Source organism: Haliotis cracherodii, unplaced genomic scaffold (assembly GCF_022045235.1).
Source record: "Haliotis cracherodii isolate W230 unplaced genomic scaffold, xgHalCrac1.p SCAF_24, whole genome shotgun sequence".
In the NCBI taxonomy this organism is placed as follows: Eukaryota; Metazoa; Mollusca; class Gastropoda; order Lepetellida; family Haliotidae; genus Haliotis; species Haliotis cracherodii.
The window spans coordinates 8,872,285-8,885,238 of record NW_027266280.1 but is presented as its reverse complement, the minus strand read 5'-3'; positions in this window follow the sequence as shown (position 1 = coordinate 8,885,238).

The following is a 12,954-nucleotide window of genomic DNA, read 5'->3' as shown; positions in this document are numbered from 1 at the left end:
GACGTTTGGGGGGCGTGCTTGTGAGCCTAGTAATATCACAGTTATGGCTAGTCACTGTGTGTTGGTTGGGGTTCTAGCTACGTCCATTTTTCTGATATGTACTGCAGACACAAGCTTGGTGTTCTTATGGGCAGGTTCCAATGTTCTCGGTCTGTCCTATGCACCTCTAGTCGCTTCACTGGTAGCATGGTCGGCGGAAAATGTCACTGTGAACAATATAGTTTACACTATCATCATGTTCCTTGATTATGCGGGGTTGTCCTTAACTTCTCTTTCTATGGGACAACTGATGTCAGCTTTTGGTCCTCAAATGCTGCATTATTCTTTTGCTGTACTGGGTGTGATACAAATAATGATATTCCTATGTCTAGTTTGCCTTGGAAAGCTCATAAAAAAAACCCAAAAGAATGCAGAATACAACGATCCTACTGGTGACTAATAGTATAGTGTAGTTGCATATATGTCCAACAAACAAATGGAATTTACGCAGGTTCAGCAATAAACTAATTTCATTACCATTCCAGAACTTCTAATGCTCTAAACCCCAACCAACTGCTTCAAAATATTTGATCAATGAATATGGTTTCTACTGTGCATCTACTGCGTGGTGTAAATGAATTTTGATTTTTGTTAGGGTATTTTAAATGTGCGCCGTGGCAAATATGAAGTTGCTTGTGATGATTACAGAATTGTTTGTTTGTTAGTAACGCCACAGTCAGTGATATTCCATCTATACCTCCACATTATTTAACTTAGCTTGTCGTAAGAGGCGACTAGCGGGATCGGGTGGTCAGGCTTGCTGACTTGGTTGATGCATGTCATCGATCAACAAATGGCGTAGATCGATGCTCATGATGTCAATCACTGGGTTGTCTGTTCCAGACTCGATTATTTACAGACCGCTATATGACGGCGGTCTGTAAATAATCGAGTCTGGACCAGACAATCCAGTGATTGACATCATGAGCATCGATCCACGCAATTTGGATCGATGACATGCATCAACCAAGTCAGCGAGCCTGACCGCCCGATCCCGTTAGTCGCCTTTTACGACAAGCATAGTCGCCTTTTATGACAAGCATGGGTTGCTGAAGACCTATTCTACCCCGAATCTTCACGGGTTTGCCGTTGGTGATTGGTAGCAGGATTAGTCAGTAATTTAGATCAAGCACACATTACCCATTGCGATAAATAGAGAGAGACAAAAATGTACCTTAGAAGATGTTAAAATGCATTACCTTAGAGTTGAAAGAAATGTCACCTTATGAATACGGACTCCTAAAGCTAAATGATCTGTCATCAGAATGGGACTCTTCTAGAAGAACAATAGAAAAGTGGAAAAACCCTTTTCATAATCATGAGAAATCTCCAGTTAATTGTAAGTTTCCGGCTATATCTATTATCATAAGCATGTGTTTGTGAATCACTGTCAAATAGTGGTTGGTTGGTTGGTTGGTTGGTATGTTGTTTAACGCCGCACTCAGCAATATTCCAGCTATATGACGGCGGTCTGTAAATAATCGAGTCTGGACCAGACAATCCAGTGATTAATATCATGACAATCGATCCACGTAATTAGGATACGATGACATGCATCAACCAAGTCAGCGAGCCTCACCACCCGATCCCGTTAGTCACCTTTTACGACAAGCATAGTCGCTTTTTACGGCAAGCATAGGTTGCTGAAGACCTATTCTACCCCGGAATCTTCACGGGTCCTGTCAAATAGTGAAGAGACCAGGTGTTCGCGAGAAGGTCTATGCAACGGGCCTCGGGGATGGTTGAAGTTCCATATCTGTTCGCCTACATCAACTCATAATGCTTCAAAATAGCCTTTTTCACCTCATCACAATTTCAAGTGATAGTGCTGTATAGACTCCTTATAACATACTTTACAAAAACATTGTCCAGTGTTTTCTGGCACTTTCACAAAAGTTGCAGCCTTTTCAAAATGCAAGAAAACATTGTCTTCCTGTCTTCTTTTTCCTGAAAAGAAGGGACTGATCTAACAGTCACATCAAAGACATTTTGAAATATTGGAGATTGGAGTCATTTCCGTTTTGCAATTCAGTTTACTCTGATGGGAATTCTCACTCTTCTCTTTGTCTTGGAATTTCTCTCTCCTCTTGCTATGACACTTTGCTGCAGCTAACAAACCCCTGGTCTCACATGGAGACTCAAATATCTCAGCTAACAAACCCCTGGTCTCACATGGAGACTCAAATATCTCAGCTAACAAACCCCTGGTCTCACATGGAGACTCAAATATCTCAGCTAACAAACCCCTGGTCTCACATGGAGACTCAAATATCTCAGCTAACAAACCCCTGGTCTCACATGGAGACTCAAATATCTCAGCTACCAAACCCCTGGTCTCACATGGAGACCCAAATATCTCAGCTAACAAATCCCTGGTCTCACATGGAGACTCAAATATCTCAGCTAACAAACCCCTGGTCTCACATGGAGACTCAAATATCTCGGCTAACAAACCCCTGGTCTCACATGGAGACTCAAATATCTCAGTTTACAAATCCCTGGTCTCACATGGAGACTCAAATATCTCAGCTAACAAACCCCTGGTCTCACATGGAGACTCAAATATCTCAATATCTCAAATACTGAAATCAAACTTTGCATTGCACCTCTCCTAATATAGGTATATAGGTATTAAAAGTGTTAACCAAATTTGAAAAGAATCTAGTAGTTATAGGTCACACACAAAAAATGTCCTTGGAAGGAATGACGGATGGACGAAGGGACGGAATTCCTAGGTATAACTACACTCTTCAAAAAAAAAACCGCATATGTGTTTTGAGAATTCCAATAAGATTGTTTTTCCCAACAATCGTCATAAAGACAATTCTTACGAAAAAGGGAGACAATTTAAGGGTGTAACAAGCTTACTGACAAGAGTGATAATACTACCCAGTTGCTTAGGTACTGAAGAGCATGTACATAATACTCAATTTTCACGAAAAGACATTTTGCAAACAGCTAAGCTTTTTAATCACGGTTTTCATTATCAAAGGCTTGGCCAAGTCATTCCGGAAATTGTATCGTTGACATTTAAAGGAATTTACCTAATATGACACGTTGCTTGTCAACATGATGTGCGATGCTGTGCTCCATGCAGGAGCATGCTCTGGTCGCTACAGATTATTACCCCGGTTAATGGATCAGTGTGCACTAGATTTTTCATTCTCAGCCAAAGCGGGACTGCGATGGTGACCGTGTCAACTTTATCTGCCCGTAATATTATCTTATTTCAACAATAACAATTACATATATAGCGACGTGTGTGTGTGTGTGTGTGTGTGTGTGTGTGTGTGTGTGTGTGTGTGTGTGTGTGTGTGTGTGTGTGTGTGTGTGTGAGTTCATTTTGAGAGAGTCCAGGGGCATGGTCCAAAGTCAAAAGCCGATCAACAATTTTCATCTTCAAAAGGAGCGGAAGATTACTGATGAAGCCCACTACTAACTAGGCACTTACTATGTGTCATTATAGTTTGGTAAAAGTTATGACCATACATTTCAGGCAGGTATTCCAACAACACAACTTCAAATGATAAAATAGTCAAAACAGTATTGTAGCACATAATCCGAAATTAAGTTTTCTTTTGAAGAGAGTTGATTTTGATTGCTTGTTTGTTGTTTAACGCCTCACTCAGCAATATTCCAGCTTCATGACGGCGGTCTGTAAATAATCGAGTCTGGACCAGACAATCCAGTAATTGACATCATGAGCATCGACCCACGCATTTGGGATACGATGACATGCATCAACCAAGTCAGCGAGCCTGACCACCCGATCCCGTTAGTCGCCTCTTACGAAAAGCATAATCGCCTTCTACGACAAGCATGGGTTGCTGAAGACCTATTCTACACCGGATTTTCACAGGTCTAGTTGATTTTGTAAATGACTAACATAATTATTGTTGTATTTTACCATAATGTTTGGTGTTGACACACAGTTTAGACGCTAGGCTCTTCAATTTGATAAACTTAAACATTTTGAAAACGCATATTCGAATTTGTGTATTTTTTTTCAAAATGGACACAAAAGTCAAATTAAGTTGAATCTCATTCGATGCGTTGAGCACAAAAACATATCATGTCTGATGCTTGAAAATATGATTATGCGTTTTCACTGCGTGTCAGTAGAACATTGTCTATGGAGCACGACCCTGGTAACGGGTTATTGTTTTAGTGGCGGTTACATTTTCACTGCTAGAATAACAGAGAGTGTGAGTAAGATCTAGCTGTTATAGATCATCAAGTGTTCGGAGATTGTACGGTCTGTTCTTTAACGCTATGTCAGTCTATCGAGCGTGAAGTGTAAAAGTCAGATCAACGTACAGATAATGTTTTCGAGATTGGATTATTTATGGCGCAGGGGAGGTAACTCTGAGAGGTTCAAATCATTAAAGCGCCCTTAAAATATGAACAGAATAATAAATCCTTCACTTGCGCTTCGAACACTTTGTCATATAATGGGTAGGTTTCTCGGCAGGATAAAGCCAACGAAAAAAACGATGTCCTTTGGGGTCATATGCGGATAGAGGTGCAAATATCAAAGGTCAAGTAGGGACTACTTTCAGTGTTTATAAACAAACATGGCGTCGCACTTGTCATTCGGCGATCGAGTCAGAATTAACCATCGTGAATCTGGATAAACTGCAGGGATAATTGCTACAATTATTAAAAAAACAGTCTTATATACTGAAAATCAGTGGCGAACTGCGACGTAACTAAGGCATTTTATAAGTTTTGACAACTTTGGAGATGTAAATTTCGAAACAATTTTGCGAGGGCACTAGGCCTTGCCAAGTGGGATCAGTAGCCATATCTGTGCTTGTAGACCTCTTCGGCTTGAAACTTTTTCTACAGATAAAAATAGTTGGATTTAAGCGAAATATGTATGAATTGTTACCTTGTTTCGTTTTGGCGCTGTGTGTACATCTGACTGAACTTCTTAACGTTATGGCAGGACATGCCGACTGTCAACATCGTCTGACCGTGCCCGTGACGTCTCATAGACTAGGGTTAGAGTAGCTTCCCTTTGATAAAGGGCAGCTACTCTAGCGGACAGACAGATGGATTGCCGCGAAAGGCAAGTAAAAACAATTGTTGTTTTGCGGATATGTTGCTTTGCCACTGTATAAGAAACAGATTTCAGTTGGAACTATATTAGCTACTGTCACTGTCCGACTGACACATCACTTACCCTGTGACGTAATAAATATTAATGCGCGCATTCCGGGAAAACTCGGAATGTTTAGGTAATGTTTGTGAGTGAGGGGAAGCGATTTTCAAGCACAGAATTGAAGAATGACATATTATAAAGAGGTTATCACGCTAGTGTGTGTAGGGATGGTAAATATCCTGTAATAAGAATAAACACTATGTATTTAGCTCGCCAAGGCTCGCTTAATACAATGTTTATTCCTAACGCAGGATATTTCGCGTGATAACCTCTAATTTGCATGTAATGACATAAACGAATAGTATCGACGCCGAGTTAGTGAGTAAGCGTCTGTTGTTTTATGTTACAGACAGCAATATCCAAGCCTTATAATGACTGCCTGTAAGTAATCACAGACTATTTGGCCCTCGAACAATTGTTTGACGTTTAAAGATAGATTCTACCCGTGAAGATGCGGGGCAGAATAGATCTTCAGCAACCCTTGCTTGCTGTAAAAGGTGACCATGATTGTCGAAGGCGACTAACGGGATCGGGTGGTCAGGCTTGCAGTGATTTCATTGAGGTTTGGTATTGACGCTCGGGGGTGACGTCAGAGCTTGAGAATAAAGGGAACATGGGAATGGAAGGGAGGAACCTGCAACCAAACTAAAATTCACCGATTCAGCTGCTATATGTGTCTACATGGGTGGGCCAGGGGGTTGATATATATTTGTCGTCTCCAAACAAGGAAATAAAGATTAATTAGCAGTCTCTGACAACTTACCACCCCGAAAAATTCAAATTCAAATAAAGTACAGAAGCGTTTCAAAGTGGCTACCGAGAACAGATAATGAAATACGAGTCATAGAATCAGTCTGAATCAACAAAGAAAAACACAAAGTGAATTAAAGAATTATTCAAGGAATGAGAATATTTTTAACTGTTTTCCTAAATGAGCCTAAATCCAACTAATCTAACTTTATCAAAATCATGGTGTACACAACAGCTCGATTTATCGAATGGACGTAATAAAACGAAACGAGGTCCCCGACATGGAAGCTGTATCCTCGGGGCACTTGGTGAGAAGATGGCAAATTGTTATGGGGAGGCTAAATCTAGAGGTTCCGAGAAAAAAGTCGTCACACTGTGAAGAATATCACAAAAAAACACGGAAAAAACTTCCTGCTGCCATCAATCGTCATATATCTTTCATCGGTAGACAGAAAGACCTTGTTAACGATAAGTTCAAAAAGCGAATTAGGCCTGGACCTTAGATGGTTTGCTGAAGTACAGGGTGTAGAGCGGTGACCAACTCAGCACAAAGAGGTTATTAAAATGTCTGATCTACCAAAACTTCCTGTTTATTTCAATGAAGCCGAAAGGTCACCTATCAAACGCTGTCAAGCTGTATGATACACATATGGTGTCTAGGGGTTTACAGTTCCATAATCACCTGGGGGGCACGGGTGGCCCAGTCGTCTAAGGCGCCGCGATTCGCTGTGCAGAGTTGCGTCCCTTTGACACGCCAGAAACCTATGATTGTGGGTTCGAATCCTGGTTCGCCCCGATTATGTTACTAGGTTTGTCAGCTTTCCTACCACATTAAGCTGACACGCCGTGATATGACTGGAATATTGTCAAAAGCGGCGTCAAACACAACTCACTCACTCCATAATAACCTTACAATGTCATCGTTTGAATATAAAAGTGACGAAAACGGTGAGGTATATGTGCTTGCTTCACACGGCAAACACATCAACAAAAACTTTCGTGTGGGGGTGGGTGGTAAAAAATGAAGAGGAAATAGGAGATAAAATAATTTACTCAACGAGTAAACGAGTCCAAATTTACTACCCGGGTACCCGATCCCCTATTACCCGACCCCCTATTACCCGATCCTACCCGGGTACCCACTGCAAGTCTCAAGAGTAGGGAACAAAATGTCTGATTGGTAATTGTTTCAGCGCAGCCCTGGCTAAAACTATTTAGATACATGTATCAAACAATCAGATCATGCGTTCACCGAAGTTGACTGAATCTTTATCGTTACTCAAACATTTACAAGTCAATGGGAATGTGTGCATCGTCTGCATCGTCAGAAAGAAATGCGAACATTAGCGACTTGTAGTGTAACCACTGAGCTATAGTAAGTTTTTGTTATCAAACACTATATCACGTGACTAACCATGGGTCCGGGTAGTCCTGTGGGTACCCGGGTCCTACTCAGAAGGGGAGACCGAGGACAAATGTAACATTTGCAACTTAAATCAATGCAAATCAACACCAGAAAAACTCACGTCAAGTTAGTTAATGCTGAATGAAACATCATCACAGTAGCTTTAAAATTCAGTATCATTTGAGGTTCCATCTCCCGTCGTTACATCAATTATTTTGGATGAAAGGCGATACTAGCAAGTGTTACAATCGTACCCAACCATGGGTCAGTTGTAACGGGTGGATGGATCAAATTTATAAACCTGAGTGAGTGAGTGAGTATGGTTTTACGCCGCTTTTAGCAATATTCCAGCAATATCACGGCGGGGGACACCAGAAATGGGCTTCACACCTTGTCGGGAATCGAACCCGGGTCTTCGGCGTGACGGGTGCAACTTCTATTTCAAGTGAATGACATTTGCCGCCATTGTATGGCTTTTGTAACACCAAGGGACGTAACTCCCAATAAAATGTTTGTGACGGATGACGTCACGACTGAAGAACGTCAACTTCAGTCCTTAAGTGAACATTCAGAAAAAACGTTTTGTCTGCGACCTTAGTTTTGCCACCAGTTTTACCACCAGTTTTACCACCAGCTGTTGTCGAACATGCCAGGCCTAATATAGATTTTTCGTCTCTGATTCATGATATGAAATGACCCGTGAAGATTCCGGGGTAGAATAGATCTTCAGCAACCCATGCTTGCCGTGAAAGGCGACTACGCTTGTCGTGAGAGGCGACAAATGGGATCGGGTGGTCAGGCTCGCTGACTTGGTTAATGCGTATCCCAATTGCGTGGAATGATGCTCATGATGTCAATCACTGGATTGTCTGGTCCAGACTCGATTATTTACAGACCGCCGTCATATAGCTGGAATATATACATGTATTTCTGAGCGCAGCGTTAAAGAACAAACAAAGAAATATGATATGTAATACTTTAACATTGTTATTTTGAGCGTCTGATATTTCATATACATTGGTCTTTGCACGCTTTTTAATTCATGGTTGATAAATGTGCTGCAGATGGTGTAAGGGAGGTAACTCTTATAAAGTTCTTTGAAGCACTTGTAAAATAACAACAGACTGATCCATTCTTTACAGCGCTTCGAACACTTTGCACGGCAACCTCCCAATTGACGGACGGGACTGGGTCAGGTTGAGTGCCCTGCTAATTGTTCAGTGTTTACTTAAGTGTAAAGTGGAACAGCCCTAGATAAATGACAGCTGAGAACCAAACTATTATTGCTCAACCCTGCCTTATCAAATGACCAACCACATCCAAAAGTTCAAGGAGTCTTCTGTCCAGTGCACAACTTCTCCTTCAGACGCAGCAGTCTCCCCGAGACTCCCTGCGCACCTTCTTCCTGTGTGGGGGAGCAGCGCCAAGTCTATCTGGGTCAGCTCATCACCGTCTGACTTCTCAATCCCCTGGACCAGTTGTACATATCTGAGTGAGTGAGTGAGTTGGGTTTAACGCTGCTTTTAACAGTATTCCAGTTATATCACGGCGTGTCAGCTTAATGTGGGAGGAAAGCCCGAAGTGATGCAGGTCTCAGACCTTTACCACTTCGGTGAAACCCACGAGCACGGGTATGGTGCGGACAAACCTAGAAACATAATCGGGGCGAACCGGGATTCGAACCCACAATCATAGGTTTCTGGCGTGCCCAAGGGACGCAACTCTGCACAACGAATCGCGGCGCCTAAGACGACTGGGCCACTCGTGCCCTCTGTACAAATCTGAAGAGATTGGGGTGCTGCTGTGGGAGCCTGCTACCCGACATATACGACATGTGTGACTTTTCTGTCGTAAAAGAGGTATCTTACGTAATCTGAAAAAAGTGGTTTGTAAATTGAAAAGGGCCATTTCGTATTAATTTGTCCAAAGTTTCATAATTACAGAGTTAGATATATTACTGAATTTTACTGGCAAAACCCAAGTGAGGATAAAATGAAACAGTTGTTTAAGAGTAATAGTACAACTCTTATCATGTACGTCGCAAAATAATCCGGGTTAAAATAGGTCTTCAGCAACCCATGCTTGCCGTAAACGGCGGCTATGCTTGTCGTAAGAGGCGACTAACGGGATCGGATGGTGTGCTCGCTGACTTGGTTGAAGCATATGTCATCGATCCCAATTGGGTGGATCGATGCTCATGATATCAATCACTGGATTGTCTGGTCCAGACTCGATTATTTACAGACCGCCGTCATATAGCTGGAATATTTCTGATTGCGGCATAAAACAACCAACCAACCAACATAGCAAAATTGACCAAAAACTGCTTCGATTAATTACTGTTGACATCCTCTGCCATGTATACGTAAATTGTAAGACGAGGGACTTGTAGCACAAGTTTTCGTTTTGAATTAACTTCTGTTCTGTTCTTTTCATGTTATGGAGAAGTTAATCTTTTTAATGCGTTCTTATTCTTTTTAGCATTTATTCACTTGGTAAGAATGCAAAATAAACTCTAGGTCAAACGATTTTATTAACATACACTGAATCCTACGTTCTATATCATTGAAAAACCGGGCACAGATCAAACACAACTTATAAAAGACTGGCAAAAAATATGGTTAATCTGTATCACCTAACGAATTAAAGTATCTCACTTTGTTCACAGTTGGGAGATGCTCTTTAATTAAATAGGTAATACTAGGCAGTGATACAATCTCATTAAAATCAGACGTTAGTTCTCGCTACCGCTAAACAAAGATCTGAAGACATCCCATCAGCGGTCACGTCAAAATGACCTTTCATCCGACCAATCAGAGCGTCGCTTACCAGATCATGAAAATGACAGTCGGAATGTGATTTCTTATCATACAACCTCGAAAACTTTAACACGGGGTATTCCGAACGATAGTTATAGGTTTAACGACTGAATCCATACAATCTAGACCATCTATTACCCATTCCAGAATGTTCTTTTATTCAGGTTTCAAATTTGTAATCGAGAATTTGTCAAAATATGTTTCAAAGCGTAGTCGCCAATTTGAAATTAGTGCTGTAAAGCACGAGAAAGCTGCCTTCTGATTGGTCATTCCATTGGTCAGCCAAAGTTCGCGCAAGTCGGTCTAACGTGATCCGTAATGGGATGTCCTCAGATCTTTGTTTAGCGGGAGTGAGAACTAAGGTCTGATTTTAATGAGATTGGGCAGCGATACTGATACACACGAATAGGGATTAAATGCGAGTTAGTGAGCAAACGTTGCTTCACAGTCAGCTATAATCCAGGTACACTGTAGATCATAGCCGTAATTATGACTACAGGCTGTTGTGATATAGCTGTAGTAATGACTACAGGTTGCTGTGATAAAGCTGTAATAATGACTACAGGCTGCTGTGATAAAGCTGTTATAATGACTACAGGTTGCTGTGATATAACTGTAATAATGACTCCAGGTTGCTTTGATAAAACTGTAATAATGACTACAGGTTGCTGTGATAAGGCTGTAATAATGACTGCGGGTTGCTGTGATAAAGCTGTAATAATGACTACAGGTTGGTGTGATATATCTGTAATAATAATTCCAGGTTGCTGTGACATATCTGTAATAATAACTCCAGGTTGCTGTAAAATATCTGTAATAATGACTACAGGTTGCTGTGATATATCTGTAATAATAACTCCAGGTTGCTGTGAAATATCTGTAATAATAACTCCAGGTTGCTGTGATATATCTGTAATAATAACTCCAGATTGCTGTGGTATAACCGTCATACTGACTACAGGCTACTGTGATGAAGCTGTAATAATGACTCCAGGTTGCTGTGATATATCTGTAATAATAACTCCAGATTGCTGTGGTATAACCGTAATACTGACTACAGGCTACTGTGATGAAGCTGTAATGATAACTCCAGGTTGCTGTGATATATCTGTAATAATAACTCCAGATTGCTGTGGTATAACCGTAATACTGACTACAGGCTACTGTGATGAAGCTGTAATAATGACTCCAGGTTGCTGTGATAAAGCTGTAATAATGACTCCAGGTTGCTGTAAAATATCTGTAATAATGACTACAGGTTGCTGTGATATATCTGTAATAATAACTCCAGGTTGCTGTGAAATATCTGTAATAATAACTCCAGGTTGCTGTGATATATCTGTAATAATAACTCCAGATTGCTGTGGTATAACCGTAATACTGACTACAGGCTACAGTGATGAAGCTGTAATAATGACTCCAGGTTGCTGTGATATATCTGTAATAATAACTCCAGATTGCTGTGGTATAACCGTAATACTGACTACAGGCTACTGTGATGAAGCTGTAATAATAACTCCAGGTTGCTGTGATATATCTGTAATAATAACTCCAGATTGCTGTGGTATAACCGTAATACTGACTACAGGCTACTGTGATGAAGCTGTAATAATGACTCCAGGTTGCTGTGATAAAGCTGTAATAATGACTACAGGTTGCTGTGATAAAGCTGTAATAATGACTACAGGCTGCTGTGATATAGCTGTAATAATGACTACAGGTTGCTGTGATATAACTGTAATAATGACTACAGGTTGCTGTGATATAGCTGTAATAATGACTACAGGTTGCTGTGATATAGCTGTAATAATGACTACAGGTTGCTGTGATATATCTGTAATAATAACTCCAGATTGCTGTGGTATAACCGTAATACTGACTACAGGCTACTGTGATGAAGCTGTAATACTGACTACAGGCTACTGTGATGAAGCTGTAATAATAACTCCAGGTTGCTGTGATATATCTGTAATAATAACTCCAGATTGCTGTGGTATAACCGTAATACTGACTACAGGCTACTGTGATGAAGCTGTAATAATGACTACAGGTTGCTGTGATAAAGCTGTAATAATAACTCCAGATTGCTGTGATATAGCTGTAATAATGACTACAGGTTGCTGTGATATAGCTGTAATAATGACTACAGGTTGCTGTGATATAGCTGTAATACTGACTACAGGCTGCTGTGATATAGCTGTAATAATGACTACAGGTTGCTGTGATGAAGCTGTAATAATGACTACAGGTTGCTGTGATAAAGCTGTAATAATGACTACAGGCTACTGTGATGAAGCTGTAATAATGACTACAGGTTGCTGTGATATAGCTGTAATAATGACTACAGGTTGCTGTGATAAAGCTGTAATTACGATTTCAGGCTGCTGTGATATAACTGTAATAATGACTCCAGGTTGCTGTGATAAAGCTGTTATAATGACTACAGGTTGCTGTGATATAGCTGTAAAAATGACTACAGGTTGCTGTAATATAGCTGAAATAATGACTACAGGTTGCTGTGATATAGCTGTGATAATAACTCCAGGTTGCTGTGATATAACTGTAATAATGACAACAGGCGGCTGTGATATAACTGTAACAATGACTCCATGTTGCTGTGGTATAGCTGTAATTATAACTACAAGCTGCTCTTTTATAGCCGTAATAATGACAAGCCGCTGTGATACAGCTGTAAAAATGACTACAGGTTGCTGTGAAATAACTGTAATAATAACTCCAGATTGCTGTGGTCTAGCTGTAATAATGACTACAGGTTG